At 41.8% G+C, this 18,145-nt stretch overlaps 2 pseudogenes; both read left to right on the forward strand.

The window, feature by feature from the left end:
- The first annotated feature begins 531 nt into the window (after positions 1 to 531).
- Positions 532 to 2,009, forward strand: LOC129830582 (replication protein A 32 kDa subunit-like; annotated as a pseudogene).
- Positions 2,010 to 2,463: 454 nt separating this feature from the next.
- LOC129831040 (nuclear inhibitor of protein phosphatase 1-like) lies at positions 2,464 to 7,275 on the forward strand (annotated as a pseudogene).
- The last annotated feature ends 10,870 nt before the right edge of the window (positions 7,276 to 18,145 follow it).

Here is an 18,145-nt window from a genome sequence, read left to right on the forward strand (position 1 = left end):
GTTTTCCCAAAGGATACAAAAGAGGCTCTGATATGGGAAGTGAATACAGGTACCACCAGTCCCCAGGTGGATTCACCACCTCCCAGTCAGGACAGAAGAAAACCAAGGTGTTTATTTTAACCCTGATGCCATCACATAACCCATAACTGCTTACTGCACAATGACACAATGTTGTCTTGGAATGCATTGAGCTAGCGTTCCTATCTTTAGGAAGTAGATTAACTTTAGTGTACCAAATTATGATGCTTTTCCATTGACCTGCTGTGACAGAGGTCAGCCCTCCAGATGATGTCGTGTCCCAGCTGCTGTCTGCCACAGTTGCCAGGGAAGTCTTCAGCGTTGGAGACCGAGGTCAACCAGGTGAGTGTTTCTGTTCCACCAGGTTAGGGTCCCTGTTTGTAGAGAAATCTAGAGCCCTTTCTCAGGCCTTATCATGTTTATCCACCTCTTTCACCATGAAATACCTGGTCACACACAAGCCGTTGTGGCAGTGTTGCATTGATTGCACACCGGTCTGTATTTGATTTCTTAATGAAATTAACCAATATCCTGTACTCTGGACGACATGACTGGACCACTGTTGGCCGTAAAGCTATGGGTGTACACTGCGGTAAGTGGACAGTTATAGGTCTTCGTCCACAAATGGCTCAATTGAAAACTAGGTCTTTGAAAAATAGGGCATAATATACTGTTCCCCCCGAGGGACTTGTCAGTCTCTGGAAGTCTGCGCATCATTCAGATAAATGTATTCCATTCAGTACTTCAAGTCTAGTATTTACATGCATGATTATGGTACATTTGTCCCCCGTTATGTACCTCCTGCCAGGGCCAAAGGTCATTGTTGGCTTTCAACCGCTGTTGCCTTGAGGACCTGAATGAGATCACCTCACATGCTGGAGGTAGTGCAGGCCCACATGCAGCACAACAAGAACCTGTGTAGTGGTGGTAATGCTGGAGACAGAGACACATCAACGTACAGGCTGAGTACCAATCAGAGCCAGGTCTGTTCTTTAGCCCAGCAGCAGAAACAATGCCTAGACCAGGGGTACTCAACTCTTACCCCACGTGGTCCGAAGCCTGCTGCTTTTCCTTTTTCTACCTGATAATTAATTGCACACAACTGGTGTCCCAGGTCTAAATCAGTCCCTGATTAGAGGGGAACAATTAAAACATGCAGTGGAACTGGCTTCTAGGTCCAGAGTTGTTTGAGAGGCCTAGACCCTAGCTTCTAATGCCTGATTGACTATAGGGGTGACCTGAACTGTTCTATGTTGGTTCAGATCTTTTTATTTTCACATTGTCCTTACCAGCACAGTTCCAGCAACTAGCGTCAATGTGTAACCAAGACAACACAGTACAGCTAACCTTGGCTAGGCTAAGTAGTGTGAAAAGGGTATAAGTGTCTTGGGGTCGGGGTTGTTTCTGGATAAGGCCTCGGTATGCAGTTTCAAAACCAACTTGACAATGGATTTGTCTGTGTGATAATTATATTGGGCCTGTAGTCTTAGGCTGTCCAATTCTGAGATTTCTTTTCCCTAATTTGTATTTTGACCAATCCGATCAACTCATAAAAAGATCTGACATGATTTATCAAAAGATCAATTAGTGGGGAAAAGATCAGAATTGGGCTGCCAGTGTATACACATTCTTACATGGCTTTATTTCTCCTCCTGTAAGGTGTTGAATCTGCTCAGGAGCTGCTCAGACTCAAAGCCCAGGGGTATCAGTCTACAGGAGCTACACATTAAGCAGGATTACCTCAGCATGACTGTCATCAAGTAACGGATGTGCTTTCTTTATTAGGATGTGTTTAGTACAGGGGGGGGAAAAAATTCTCGTAGAGAAATGGGGAGTTTTGGTCTTAACGTTTCCCTTTCCCCTGTACTCCATGCAACCACTCCTTGGAGTTACTAATGAGTGAAGGCCACATTTTCTTCATCATTGACAAGCATTTCTGGTCCACTACGGCCGAGAGAATGTCTTCTGTTGTTTCAGGTCCACTTACATGAATGGCTATTGGAATTTGTTTAATAAAAAGACAGAACATTTTGGTTTATCAACATGCATGACTGATACTTGTTGATGGGACCAATTCTTTAGAATGTATTTGTTTATTTATTATTTACACTTAAATAGGGAGATTTTGGTTTGTGTTGACTGTGCCCTTGTTTTATTTTGTATTTATTTTATGTTTGAGGTCCTCAATGGTATATGATAGCTGATGCACAGTGTAGAATGTTGATTGGCTAAACGAATGCTTGCAATGAAAATAACTAACAATTTTGATGTCTTGATTAGTAAAATAATCAACAACAATATGGTGACAAACTTCCACAATTTTATCTAAACTTCAAAATAACAGTAGGCTAATTTTCAATAAAGTATGTCATCATAAACTACGATACCCAGCGTTCTACAAACTAACCTGAAGTCCTCACTTTCCCAGCATTCACTAGTATACGTTGTAAGATGGCAGCAAACTCAAGCACTAACACACCTCTTTTTGACTGCCCGTCATGGTAAGACCTGCGACGATGTCTAATGCATAATTTTGACTGTCAAAAATCAAAAGCATGCAGTAGAGTGTTGTAAGGTCCATGTCGGCGAAATAAACAAGATTGTCGTATCGAAATAGGCTGTAGTGTAGCAAGCTATCTGGCTAACTTGGCTATGATCTTGAAGTGCTCAGTTACAGTCGTATGCTAGCTGTTGAAGAACATTCTACTAACTAACGTTAAATTGTCAGTGAAATCCAGCTTCAAGGTTTGATAAAGCTGTATGGTGTAACATTATTGGTGTTCCCGAATGCTTATTGTTATGCAGGATTTGCAATCCTATTCCTTTCCCGAGATAAGAATTACAGTAAGAGTATTGCTTGGGCAGTTTACACAAATTATTAGAAGAAATGGCATGCAAACCCACAGTCTTGTTCAACTACTTTCGCAGCAAGGCAGTGAAACCACAGTCTTGAATAATGGCATAATTATGGCATGCAATTAACGTTCACTGTGCGTGTCTGCCATATGTGTATTTTGTCAGGGCAGGGAAACCTCCACCTGGACTCCATCTAGATGTGGTGAAGGGAGACAAGCTAGTAGAGGTAAGTCTACTAGCCTAGTCTTAACCCTGACCCCAACTTCCACCTTCATGACAATAACAGCTTTTGGTGCTGGACCAAAAATGACCACACATAGAAGAAGCAAGAGCAATGCCTGTGTGCAGAATACGTGGCTTGTATCAAGTGACCCCTTGGATTCCAAGGCTGTCAAAGACCTACACATAATATAACCCTAAAATGCCTTTGAGCAAGGCACTTAACCCTAATTTGCTCCAGGGGCACTATACTACTATGGCTGACCCTGTAAAACTACACATTTCACTGCACCTATCTGGTGTATGTGACAATAAAACATATTTTGTGTGTATATATACAGAACAATTGCAATACCAGTCCATGATCTTAGATAGGCAACTCTCTTCACATTTCATCCTGCCTTTTTTAATTTTGTAGAAGCTAATCATTGATGAGAAGAAATATTATCTGTTTGGGCGGAATCCAGACGTGTGTGACTTCACCATAGACCACCAGTCGTGTTCTCGTGTCCACTCAGCCCTGGTCTACCACAGACACCTCAAGAGGGTTTTCCTGATCGACCTCAACAGTAGTGAGTATCTATACTTCTTAATATCCTGCAGTGTTCCTTGGTCGTCTGACACTAAGTTAGTTGTCAAGTGTTTGTTTCAGTGTAAATATTCGTTCCAAGAAAGAGAGCCATAGCTTGCTGGTCCCTGGTACAAAAATATTTGGGTCATGCCACATCATTGTAGATGCCAAATACAATATACAGTATTTCAACTTTCAGCATGAAATGAAACTTCGAAAAAGCACAATCCATGTTACACTGTCCCCTCAGCTCATGGTACGTTTCTCGGTCATATCCGTCTGGAGCCCCACAAGCCCCAGCAGGTGCCCATCGACTCCACTATGTCGTTTGGGGCGTCCACACGGGTCTACACCCTGAGAGAGAAGCCCCAGCCTCAGACCAGCACCATACCTGGGGGAGAGGTGAAGGCAGGGGAGGATGAGGAGCTCAAAGGACTACTGGGTCTACCTGAGGAGGAGACCGAGCTGGAGGTAAGGGTGTGTCATGTGTTCTTGTGAGAGAGATTCATCTTTTGTGCAAGCACTTATGTAGTATAATTTTCTTGTTTCTCGATCTGTTTGATGACCCTGACCACAGCTATCCTTTTGTTTCCCCTGTTCTAGAACCTGACCGAGTTCAACACGGCCCACAACAAGCGTATCTCCACCCTGACCATCGAGGATGGAAACCTGGACATCGTGAGGCCCAAGAGGAAGAGGAGGAGCAGCAGGGTCTCCTTCAGCGAGGAGGAGGAGGTCATCAACCCAGGTGTGTTACTGTAGTTAGGGTTGATGATGACACTCATGTTCACATACACACACGCCTGCACACAGACATGCAAGAACACACACCCGTGTACGAATGTAGATGCGCACGCACACACAATGAATAATGTAATCCTGTGTGTTTTCTTGTTGTTACAGAGGACGTGGACCCGTCAGTAGGGCGCTTCAGGAACATGGTACAGACTGCTGTTGTCCCTATCAAGGTAAACTTCTTCAAGTCCATCTCTTACTTTATGCCGGGGATGATTCTTGGGAAAAGTTGCAAAAGTTGTTTTACTTCAAGTCCATCTCTTACTTTATGCTTTTTTTGTTTCCTTTTTCTTACTTTGGGCAAAAATTGAAATGGGGTTTAAGCTACTGAAGCTGGTGTGTAAATGTATCTAGCTTTTTATTTATTTATACCTTATTTATGTAACTTTCTTACTCATCCTTATTCACGATTCATTCATGATTATCCGTCATCATGGTAGCATCGACATTAATGTAGAGGTGTTCAGAAACATTCTATTCTTATTTACAATAAAAGTGACTCCAAAATGACAATACATTATTTACCATTCATATCTATTGGGCACAACTTAATCTGAAACACAACCCCCCCCAAAAAATTTGGGGACTACTCTAATACACATAGAAGTGAATTTGGCCAAATACTTATGACACCTTCAAATGGGGGACTAGGTACATAATGTGCTTTCATTTCTAAATGGTAAAACCGATATCTATGAAAATACCTTATTCTTACATGTACAACTAAAGTAAAAAAGCATTGGATTGGTGTAAATGTAACAGTATAACTTTAGTACGTCCCCTCGCCCCGACCCGGGCGCGAACCAGGGACCCTCTGCACACATCAACAACTGACACCCACGAAGCGTCGTTACCCATCGCTCCACAAAAGCCGCGGCCCTTGCAGAGCAAGGGGCAACACTACATCTAGGTTTCAGAGCAAGTGACGTAACTGATTGAAACGCTAGTAGCGCGTACCCGCTAACTAGCTAGCCATTTCACATCCGTTACATAAACATGGATGAGAGAGTTTCTTTCGGCCATATTTTTTGCACCATTCTCGGCGCTATTGCTTTTAAATCCATGTCAAAATGAGATTGAATTAATAATTTAAACCTAACCCTATCTATGACCTTACATCACCTTATTTATTACTATACAACACAAATGCCTGATTTCTGTTCCTAACACTAAAACCGAATCGAAATAATATAAAAATAGAAATATTTGTAACGTTATATTACTAAAACAAAAAACAAATGAGCAAATCAGGTCTGAAAACAAACTGAATTTCAAATTTAAAAAATAAGAGAAATTAAACAACTACAATAACCTTGGTGTTGACCGATCGCAATCAATTAATCTTTGCTAAAAGTGGGTGTATGTTGAAAAATCGAGATTGATCATATCAATCAATCCCATTTTTAATTTATAAATCCCTTTTAAAGACATTTGTCAGAGTACTTCAGTGCTTCATAATTGACGCTACTGTATTGCCATCTTCAATCTTCTCATTCCCACCTAAACCCTGCTACCCAATCAGAAGAGGAAGATGGAGGGTCACGCTACACTAGGTCTGGAGGACTCTGTGGCCAGACGCATGCAGAACTTCCCCTTCAGTGGAGGGCTCTATGGAGACCTCCCACCCACCAGTGGAGAGGCCGGCTCCCTCCCCGCCGCGGCCCAGGCTGGAGCTACTATCCTGGGGGGCCTGCCGCTGGTCTTCCCTAACCCTGCTCCAGAGGTGGACCTCTCCCCCACCTCAGCCTCAGCACAGCCCTCCGTCACCCTCAACCCTGCTGCTAACCCTGCCCCTGGACTCTACACGCCCGAGGCGCTCAACGAACCACGCAAGAAGAAATATGCCAAGGAGGCGTGGCCAGGGAAGAAGCCCACGCCTTCTCTTCTGATATAGGTCGCATTCAAAATGGCACCCTATTTCCCTTAGTGCACTACAAAGCTAATTAAGGAATAGTGTGCCATTTCAAATTTGCACATAGCACCTCCCTGGACAATGTAATGGGAGGGGTTAGTATTAGTTAGGAGTGGTCACATCTCTGAACAACCAATCAATCAAAACTTCCTGTACTGTACAAGCTGTGACAAAGGGATATATAAGCAACCCTGATATAGGGAGACGTTTGTAAAAATAATATATTATTTTGGTTTGGATGTTTTTTTTGTTGGTCTGTCTGCTTCAAATGTATATTATAACATGTTTTTTTTTTTTTTTTGCTCATCTCACTTGTACTGACAAAGTAGTGTCTGTCTGAGCTCAGATTTAAAATGCTATTTAAACTAATTTAACCTATACACATATGCAGGCTTCTTGAAGCTTATCATAAGACTTACTGTAACAGATTGGTGCATATGAACCATTTGTTTAACAGGTTTATTTATTATTCTAAACTAAATGAAACACCGCTCTGTTACAAAAAACAATCTTATAAATTTGCTATTCACTCTGAATTCGTGGATATTTTAAGTGCCGTTGGTTTCACTGAAAACCATGTTACTGTCAAGACAGAGGGTAACGTTACCCAGACAGACCGCTAGACATTTTAGTAATCCACTCCGACAAGGCTATGAACTGAGGGTCCAAATTGGCTTTAAAGAAATGAGGAAGAAACAAACCAGTTTGTGTGTGAGACAGTCGTTATGTTTTTGCTATTTTTATACAATTATTCGGCAGTTGGTTGAAAAGGATCCCATTATTGGCAGATGTGTATGAAATTCAGTTAAGAAGAATGCATTAAAAAAATCTTTAAACAGTGACATGATGGTAATTACAATTAATATCTTTGTTTGATATTTGTATAATAAACAGTAATAATCCATACTCCTCTCTTTGCTGTGTGAGATGAGATGATGGTGGGAAAGGAGGATTAGTTTAGTCCCTAGAGAAATCTCCCGCTGGGTCTCTGCTGTGTTGCTTTCATGTCCCCAGTTTTACCTTTTTACTTTACACGACGCCATCTACTGAGAAAGCTCCTGGGATGGCTAATTAAGGGATTTTTCTGCTAATTAATGGATTTTTTAGCTAACTGAATGTGATTGTCTGTTCTGGGAACACGTAAAATGTGTCAGTTACTCTCCCAAGGTGATGACTTTTACTCATGTCTCTTTTTGTTTCTGATTATTACTTGTGGGTTTGTTAAATCAAAAACAATTTGAAAAAGCAATCTGTCCTCAAAACCAATCTGTAGTTTTATGGGAGTAAGAAGTAGCAATCACTGCTACTTCATACATGATAAAGGGTGTTTATCCTTCACAATATCCATTTGATGCGCAAGCTGTCGACAGTGTCGAATTCTATCTACAATGTGGCTCATTTTTATTACTTGTATTTCCATGGTCAATGCAGTGTTGGATTCTACTAGATTCTGTCAACATGTCGCTCATTTTGAATGTTGTGTTCTTATAATTGTTGATCTCTTTTCCACCAGAGGGCAACATGTGTACTGTGATCTGCTCTCTCTTGTTGAATCTAGAAACAACCCGATGTCGTCCTACCTCAATGGATTACTATCAACTCATGCCAGTTGTTTCACAAATGTTCTCCATCTAGGAAGGAAAATGAAACCATTATTAGGTAGATGCATCCATTTAGGAAATATATTATTGTTAGTGTTCTGTACCAATGAATAGATGGTAGCAGACATTGGGGTCATAATATAGTCAAAGATTCATATTGTGAATTGAACTGATCATTGTTGATTTTAAAAGGACAGTGTTGAAGGCCAATCAAAGACCCACATCCTGTGCCTTTGTTTCCAATTTTGAGGGTCAGTAGCAAAGCTATCAGTTTTTTGCCTTTTGGCTGGTATTATTTATTTTAGTAACATCTTAATGCTTGTGATAGTCTGTTGTAAAGGAATGTTGGCAATACCACAGTCATGCTCTGCTCCATGAGGTGATCTTATTTAGAAAAACTCTGGAATGGGTTTACTAAGAGAACATGCAGCTACACCATCTCGCCTGTAGGGGTCTCTGGGGTTCTTCGCTGGCCCTGCTATGCTGCCTCTGGGTTTTATGCCAAATGGCACTTTATTCCCTATATAGTGCACTTAATGTGAACAGGGCCCTGGTCAAAAGTAGTTCACTACATAGGCAATAGGCTGGCATTTGGAACGCCATCTCTGTCTCACCAGTGCAGATAAACAACCAGCAACTCCTTAATCAAATTTGCATGAGCGCGCTCAGGTTGCCATGGCAATAATTATCAGCGCTGCCTAATTAACTTTCTCAATTGTTTAATGAGATACGACCCTCTGAACTCTATTTTTTTCTTTCTAATCCAAGTTTTATTTTTGTTATTCTCTCTATCTTCCATTCTCACTCTCCTCTGTGTTAACCTGTGACCACTGAGATAATAGAAATTACAGAGAAAATAAATCCTGCCTCACATGATTTAACACAGGAATGTATAGGCTGAGACAAGTATATTTCCTGGTAGTTTCACACATGAAATGAAAAATGGAGACTAAAAGATACTACCTGTAATACTTGTATATAATACATCAGTATCTATTAGTATATTGAGTATGCAACTCACATGTTGTGATGTAGCAGACCCTGAAGGCTTCAGGGGCCACAGGTGACCTGCTGAGACAGCTGAGTGAAGGAGGGGTGGCGAGAGCGCACCGGCCCTGATCACCTCAATCGCCTGTCGCATGCAGTGAAGCGGGACTCTCAAGAATGTTTAGAGATGGGGGAGACAGGGAGGAAAGCACCCGGTGATGTCCCTCACAAAGCCGCGTAGCCCTCTCCCACCTTGTCACACCCAATGTTCTATACCTCTACATTCCTACCAGGCCCCTCAGTCGTTCTGATCCAATTCTCTTCTCCCCTGGAGTGTGCATTTGATCACTTCCCCTCATTGAATTGGTATAGGCATGTGCTAGAGGTAGAACCCAACATATTTCCACCAGTCCATTTGTGAGATCACATTGAGGGGTAGTGAACGAGTGCTCTCTTCTGCAGACTGTAGGCAAACTCTCTCTCATGAGTAGTTGTGCCTTGAACCCTGGGAATGACTTCATTATGCAGTAACTGAAACTGTTTTCTACTCCACCCTGTGGACTGAGCTGTGGTGGTTGGTGAGCCAGCTCAAGGACTTTCCTCCAGTGTACAGTAAACTAGGCAGGCCAGCCAGGTCCATTATGGGATCACTGCTAGGGCAGCAGACCACAGTGGTCAGACCACTTCATGGGAACTCCTGCTACATTTTTCAAAGGAGGGATATTTAAATGTATACAGCCGGGTAGGAGACAGTTCAGTTTCATGAACGTAAATGATTAATAAATTGCTGTTGTTTAATATGAGGAATTGTTTTGATTCATAAATTGACTGAATTGGACCCCTGGTCCACAGGACTGGGTCATTTCAATTACACATTTACTGTGTATTTATATTACACATAATAGTTGCTTTGTCTGTTTTTATCTCGTGGTTGCATCCAGTTATGTGTTTTGTATTTATTATGGATCAAAACAGAATGTTGTCTTAATGCAATATCTCATTCTTGAACTCTAACTTGTGGCTTATATTTTGTTCATTTTTATGTTAATCGGTTTACCTGCAGTCATACTGGGAAAGATTCTTAAATTATACTTTTCTTAAAATGTTATTTGCACGATTAAACGGCTCTAAGGTTAGCAATAGTGTTGTATAGGCTCACACAAAAAAAAGATTTGTATAATCTTAAGTATTCCAAGTATCAAATGTTTTATTTTTAAGAACTAACTTGATGGTTTATTGAATTGGTGGTTGGTGCCCTTTGAAATCCTGGAATGTCCAAGTAATTTTTGTTGAAATGTGCTTTGCCAAGGCAGCAGCTACTCTTCCTGGGGTCCAGCAAAATTAAGGCAGTTATACATTTTAAAAGCATTACAATACATTCATAAGAGATTTCACAACGTATTGTGTGTGCCCTCAGGCCCCGACTCTACTACCACATATCTATAACGCGTGTGTGTATAGTGCGTATGTTATCGTGAGTTTGTATACATGTCTGTTTGTCTTAACAGTCCCCGCTGTTCCAGAAGGTGTATTTTAATCTGTTTTTTAAATCAAATTTTACATCAGTTACCTGATGTGGAATAGAGTTCCATGTAACCATGGCTCTATTTAGTACTGTGCACCTCCATAGTCTGTTCTGGACTTGGGGCCTGTGAAGAGACCTCTGGTGGCATGTCTTGTGGGATATGCATGGGTGTCTGAGCTGTATGACAGTGGTTCAAACAGACAGCATGGTGCATTCAACATGTCAATACCGCTCACAAATACAAGTAGGGATGAAGTCAATTTCTCCTCCACTTTGAGCCAGGAAAGATTGACATGCATATTATTATTGTTAGCTCTCTGTGTACATCCACGCGCCAGCCGTGCTGCCCTGTTCTGAGCCAGTTGAAAACTGACAACACAACTGAACAGTAGTCTAGGTGTGACAAAACTAGGGCCTGTAGAACCTGCCTTGTTGATAGTGCTCTTCCCATCGTAGCTACTGTTCTATCAATATGTTTTGACCATGATAGTTTACAATCCAGGTTTACTCCAAGCAGCTTAGTCTCAACTTGGTCAATTTTGACATTATTCATTACAAGATTTAGTTGAGGTTTAGGGTTTAGTGAATGATTTGTCCCAAATACAATGCTTTTAGTTTTTGAAATATTTAGGACTAACTTATTCCTTGCCACCCAATCTGAAACTAACTGCAGCTCTTTGTTGCTGTCATTTCAGTCGATGTAGTAGCTGACGTGTATAGTGTTAAGTCATCCGCATACAGAGACACACTGGCTTTACTCAAAGCCATGTCGTTAGTAAAGATTGTAAAAAGCAAGGGACGTAGACAGCTGCCCTGGAGAATTCCTGTTTCTACCTGGATTATGTCGGATAGACGTCCATTAAAGAACACCCTCTGTGTTCTGTTAGACAGGTAACTCTTTATCCACATTATAGCAGGGGGTGTAAAGCCATAATACATGCGTGTTTCCAGCAACAGACTATGATTGATAAAGTCAAAAGCCGCACTGAAGTTTAACAAAACAGCCCCCACAATATTTTTATCATCAATTTCTCTCAGCCAATCATCAATCATTTGTGTAAGTGCTGTGCTTGTTGAATGTCCTTCACTATAAGTGTGCTGAAAGTCTGTTGTAAATTTGTTTACTGTAAAATAGCATTGTATCTGGTCAAACAATTTTTTCACAGAAGTATAGCAAGGGTTGGTAACAGGCTCATTAGTCGGGTATTTGAGCCAGTTACTGGCTCACTGATCATCCCTAAAGCCAAAACCTCATTTGGACGCCTTTCCTTCCAGTTCTCTGCTGCCTGCGACTGGAACGAATTGCAAAAATCTCTGAAGTTGGAGACTTTTATCTCCCTCAACAACTTTAAACATCTGCTATCCGAGCAGCTAACCGATCGCTGCAGCTGTACATAGTCCATCAGTATATAGCCCACCCAATTTACCTACCTCACCCCCCATACTGCTTTTATTTATTTACTTTTCTGCTCTTTTGCACACCAGTATCTCTACTTGCACATGATCATCTGATGATTTATCACTCCAGTGTTAATCTGCTAAATTGTAATTATTTGATTTATTGCCTAACTCCTCATGCCTTTTGCACACATTGTATATAGATTCTCTTTTTTTCTACCATGTTATTGACTTGTTTATTGTTTACTCCATGTGTAACTCTGTGTTGTTGTCTGTTCACACTGCTATGCTTTATCTTGGCCAGGTCGCAGTTGCAAATGAGAACTTGTTCTCAACTAGCCTACCTGGTTAAATAAAGGTGAAATAAAAATAAAAAATAAAAAGGGGGCTTTACTATTCTTAGGTAGAGGAATAACTTTTGCTTCCCTCCGGGCCTGAGGGTACACACTTTCTAGTAGGCTTAAATTGAAGATATGGCAAATAGATGTGCCATTTATCGTCCGCTATTATCCTCAGTAATTTTCCATCCAAGCTGTTAAATCCTGGTGACTTGTCATTGTTGATAGACAATCCTTTTTTCACCTCTTCCATACTTAATTTACAGAATTCAAAATTACAGTGCTTGTTTTTCATAATTTGGTCAGATGTACTTGAATGTGTAGTGTCAGCATTTGTTGCTGGCATGTCATGCCTAAGTTTACTAATCTTGCCAATGAAAAAATCCTTAAACTAATTGGCAATATCAGTGGTTTTTGTGATGAATGAGCCATCTGATTCAATGAATGGTGGAGCGGAGTTTGCCTTTTTGCCCAAAATTTCATTTAAGCGGCTCCAAAGCGTTTTACTATCATTCTTTGTCATATATCTTTGTTTCATAGTGTAGTTTCTTCTTTTTAATCAGTTTAGTCACATGATTTCTCAATTTGCAGTACGTTTGCCAACCGGTTGTACAGCCAGACCTTTTTCTCATTTCTTTTCTCTCATCCCTCTCAACCATACAATATGGCTCTGGTTGCATCCATCTGACTGCTGTAATTCTTTAGTTGTCAAATTTCCTTTCTGTTTCCTTAAAAACAGAGGACGAAAGTGACGGGGAAGATTATCTTTGTAACACCTCTGCCTGCGCTGCATCACTGTGTATTTTCTCTCCCTGTGTGAGTGGATTTCATGGATGGTGGGTGCAATCTGAAAGAGGATTAGCGCTAGGTGTCGGATAGCGTTAGCTAAATCTCTCTTAGGCAGGTGTGGCAGAGGGAAGACTGTCTGTCTGCCACACACACACACACACAGGGCTCACTGAACGCGGAACACTGTGTGCTGAAGGGGAATTCTTAAAGTGGGAATCAGCAGTTGAAACAACAACAAAGCGTACTCCCACCCCTGTTTTGGTAAAAAGCTGAGGGATGGGCCTGGAGAAATGTAACCACTCTCAAATTCATAGACACAACTATGGCTGCAAGGACTGACCATCCTTGATATCAAAATGATTGTTTTAACCATGTTGGAGGCTATATAGTGTTTGTCTACATTTACTTTGTTTACAAACATTGGAGTAAAACAACCTTATAGAGTTTAAGTGGGAAGTTTACATACACCTTACCAAAATACATTTAAACTCAGTTTTTCACAATTCCTGACATTTAATCCCAGTAAAGATTCCCTGTTTTAGGTCAGTTAGGATCACCACTTTATTTTAAGAATGTGAAATGTCAGAATAATAGTAGAGTGATTTATTTCATCTTTTATTTATTTCATCACATTCCCAGTCGGTCAGAAGTTTACATACACTCAATTAGTATTTGGTAGCATTGCCTTTAAATTGTTTAACTTGGGTCAAATGTGTTGAGTAGCCTTCCACAAGCTTCCCACAAGAAGTTGGGTGAATTTTGGCCCATTCCTCCTGACAGACCTGGTGTAACTGAGTCAGGGTTGTAGGTCTCCTTGCTCGCATACGCTTTTTCAGTTCTGCCCACAAATTTTCTATGGGATTGAGGTCAGGGCTTTGTGATGGCCACTCCAATACATTGACTTTGCTGGCCTTAAGCCATTTTGCCACAACTTTGTAAGTATGCTTGGGGTCATTGTCCATTTGGAAGACCCATTTGCGACCAAGCTTTAACTTCCTGACTGATGTCTTGAGTAGTTGCTTCAATATATCCACATAATTTTCCTACCTCATGATTCCATCTATTTTGTGAAGTGCACCAGTCCCTCCTGCAGCAAAGCACTCCCACAACATGATGCTGCCACCCTCGTGCTTCACGGTTGGGAAGGTGTTCTTCGGCTTGCAAGCCTCCCCCTATTTCCTCCAAACATAATGACAGTTCTATTTTTGTTTCATCAGACCAGTGGACATTTTTCCAAAAAGTACAATCTTTGTCCCCATGTGCAGTTGCAAACTAGTCTGGCTTTTTTATGGCAGTTTTGGAGCAGTGGCTTCTTCCTTGCTGAGCGGCCTTTCAGGTTATGGCGATTTATAGGACTCGATTTACTGTGGATATCGACACTTTTGTACCTGTTTCCTCCAGAATCTTCACAAGGTCCTTTGCTGCTGTTCTGGGATTGATTTGCACTTTTCGCACCAAAGTACGTTCATCTCTAGGAGACAGAGCGCGTCTCCTTACTGAGCGGTATGATGGCTGCGTGGTCCCATGGTATTTATAGTTGCGTACTATTGTTTGTGTAACAGTATAACTTTAGTACGTCCCCTCGCCCCGACCTCGGGCGCGAACCAGGGACCCTCTGCACACATCAACAACTGACACCCACGAAGCGTTGTTACCCATAGCTCCACAAAAGCTGCAGCCCTTGCAGAGCAAGGGGCAACATTACTTCTAGGTTTCAGAGCAAGTGACATAACTGATTGAAATGCTAGTAGCGCGTACCCGCTAACTAGCTAGCCATTTCACATCCGTTACACTCACCCCCCTTTCAACCTCTTCCTTTTCCGCAGCAACCAGTGATCCGGGTCAACAGCATCAATGTAACAGTATAACTTTAAACCGTCCCCTCGCCCCGACACGGGCGCGAACCAGGGACCCTCTGCACACATCAACAACAGTCACCCACGAAGCGTCGTTACCCATCGCTCCACAAAAGCCACGGCCCTTGCAGAGCAAGGGGCAACATTACTTCTAGGTTTCAGAGCAAGTGACGTAACTGATTGAAACGCTAGTAGCGCGTACCCGCTAACTAGCTAGCCATTTCACATCCGTTACACTTGTACAGATGAAAGTGGTACCTTCAAGCATTTGGAATTGCTCCCAAGGATGATCCAGACTTGTGGAGATCTACAATTAGTTTTCTGAGGTCTTGGCTGATTTCTTTTGATTTTCCCATGATGTCAAGCAAAAATGCACTGAGTTTGAAGGTAGGCCTTGAAATACATCCACAGGTACACCTCCAATTGACTCATTATGTCAATTAGCCTATCAGAAGCTTCTAAAGCCATGACATCATTTTCTAGAATTTTCCAAGCTGTTTAAAGGCACAGTCAACTTAGTGTATGTAAACTTCTGACCCACTGGAATTGTGATACATTGAATTATAAGTTAAGCAATCTGTCTGTAAACAATTGTTGTGAAAATGACTTGTGTCATGCACAAAGTAGATGTCCTAACCGACATGCCAAAACTGTAGTTTGTTAACAAGAAATTTGTGGAGTGGTTGAAAAACGAGTTTTAATGACTCCAACCTAAGTGTATGTAAACTCCTGACTTCAACTGTATTTTGGGTTCTGATGGGGTACGACAGTTGAACTAAGCTCATGAGGCATTTTTAAGTTGGATTCTTCAAGAATCAATGGGTACATATAAGTCCAAAAATTAATGTAGATGCAGATTGCTCCTTTAAAATATTACTAATACCACATCGGTAATACCACACCTTCATCAAAGGGCCAATTTTGCATTGTGGTTTGCTTTCCACCTAATAAAAGGTAGGAATTGCTAGTCAAACCAACACACTACCGCCAGTGGCAATACTTGGGAGAAAAATAAAACACTGCCTTTTTGTCTTTGGGAAAGTACTAAAAAGTGAGAGAAGTAGAGTTGAGTAGCCTGGTCCCAGATCTATTCATGCAAACCAACTGCTATGGTCATTGTCACATCAAATGACACAAACAGACGTGGGACCAGGCTAGGAGCTGAGGAGAGTGGAGTGTTTCTCCATGGTTCTGTCACATTGAGAAGCCACATGGTTGGCTGCAGACGAGGCCTCCAGGCAGCCCAGGCCCAAGGAGGAGACATATTCCTGGGATGACCATGGGCTGTGTACTGGCTGCAGACAACCAGACTTCCTTTCCCGCTGTTTCCACACACACACACACACACACACACCACACACACAACCCCCAAGTCGCACCACAAAACAACACCCACAGCTCTCCTTATGTAACAGCAGTGGGTTGTAGAGGAAGGAGGGCTAGAGGGAGGGAACATCATTGATGAGCAGAAAGAGAAAACGAGAGAAAGGTTGAGAGGGAGGGAGATGAAGTAATGTTAAAGGGTCTTAGAGCTAAGATTGGGCTCACAGTTGAGTACCTGAACAGTACAGCGCAAGAATGCAGTCTGGCTCTCAAAGTCAAGTTCAGAAGGGTTTTTAAAAGGATACATTTGGTTCAGTGGACATGCCTCACATGTTGTACATGTGAGAGTCTACTCTTCTGACATGCCTAACTGGAGCTATAGTCAGTCAGTCCGTCGTTGTTTCTCAACACAAGGGTGGGAGTGACATCATCATCCCATCCCAGTAAACACATCAGTAGTAATCCTGGTATGATACACTGTAAAGAACATGTTTTTATGGGACTGGCAGGCCAGTTACCTGTACGTTACTGTAAAAAAGATTTAGTATGTTACCTTAAATTCCTATTTTAAATATTTTTATAGTAATTTACACGTAACTAGCTGCCAGTAAGTTACCATTAAACAACAGTATATTTTTTTTTTTTACAGTGTAGTTAGCTAGAGGTTGATTGGTTCAAAGATCTTCCCTCACTGATTTTTCTCCTGTTGTTGTTGCTGTTGTTTGAGTTTGGAGCTTCCATGGTTGTTTGTCAGTGCCAATGCCCAAAAGCTTAGCTTGCTACGGGCTATAATAGATCACTACACACATCCGCTCAGCTCCACTCAACTCAGCTGGCAGTGGTTCAGTGTTTGCATTCCATAGAATAGGAGTCACACCGCATTCCAGTTACAACTTCACTGTGGTGCATAAAAATCTCCTCTCCAGACCGCAGGGCAGGGGCCATGTGTTTTGAATTACCCCTCGGTTTCTCATTTATGGCATCTCTCCCTCATTTTCCCTCTCTCTCACCCTCTACTCCTCCCCTCCTGTTTTTGTTCCCCCCTCTCCTTCACTCTTTCACACTCTACTCTTCCTTCTCTTCTCACCCTCCCCTTCTCTCACACACATCATCTCCCAACCCTCCCCCTCTCCCCCTCCTTGTATTGCCCCCCCCACTCTCTCTCTCTTTCCCTCTGTCACTCTCACCCTCTCCTTCCCTCCTCTTGTCCCCCACTCTTTCTCTTTCACATCTCATGTTGTGATAGACCTGTTTAGTCACCATGAAAGCATTCCACTTTACCAGCATTTGAGGATATGGTTGCCCCTGACAACCAAGCTGTCAATAGTGCAGGGGATTTTCCATTGAAAACAGGATAATGGGGTTATAGAATAGAATATATTATAGAATATACACTGTTTACAAAACATTAAGAACACCTGCTGTTTCCATGACCATGACCAGGTGAATCCAGGTGAAAGCTATGATCCCTTATTGATGTCACCTGTTAAATCTACTTCAATCAATGTAGATGAAGGGGAGGAGATGGGTTAATTAATGATTTTAAAGCCTTGAGACAATTGAGACATGGATTGTGTATGTGTGCCATTCAGAGGGTGAATGGGCAAGACAAAAGATTTAAGTGCCTTTGAACGGGGTATGGTAGTATGGGCTAGGGGCGACAATTTGTGTCAAGAACTGCAACGCTGCTGGGTTTTTCACGCTCAACAGTTTCCCATGTGTATCAAGAATGGTCCACCACCCAAAGGACCTCCAGCCAACTTGACACAACTGTGGGAAGCATTGGAGTAAGCATGGGTCAGCATCCCTCTGGAAGGCTTGACACCTTGTAGAGTCCATGCCCCGATGAAATTAGGCTGTTCCGAGGGAAAAAGGGGTTGTAACTCAATATTAGTGTTCCTAATGTTTTGTACCCTTAGTGTATTATAGAATATAGTCGAATATAATTAAATGAAGT

This window comes from Salvelinus fontinalis, chromosome 32 (genome assembly GCF_029448725.1).
Source record: "Salvelinus fontinalis isolate EN_2023a chromosome 32, ASM2944872v1, whole genome shotgun sequence".
In the NCBI taxonomy this organism is placed as follows: domain Eukaryota; kingdom Metazoa; phylum Chordata; class Actinopteri; order Salmoniformes; family Salmonidae; genus Salvelinus; species Salvelinus fontinalis.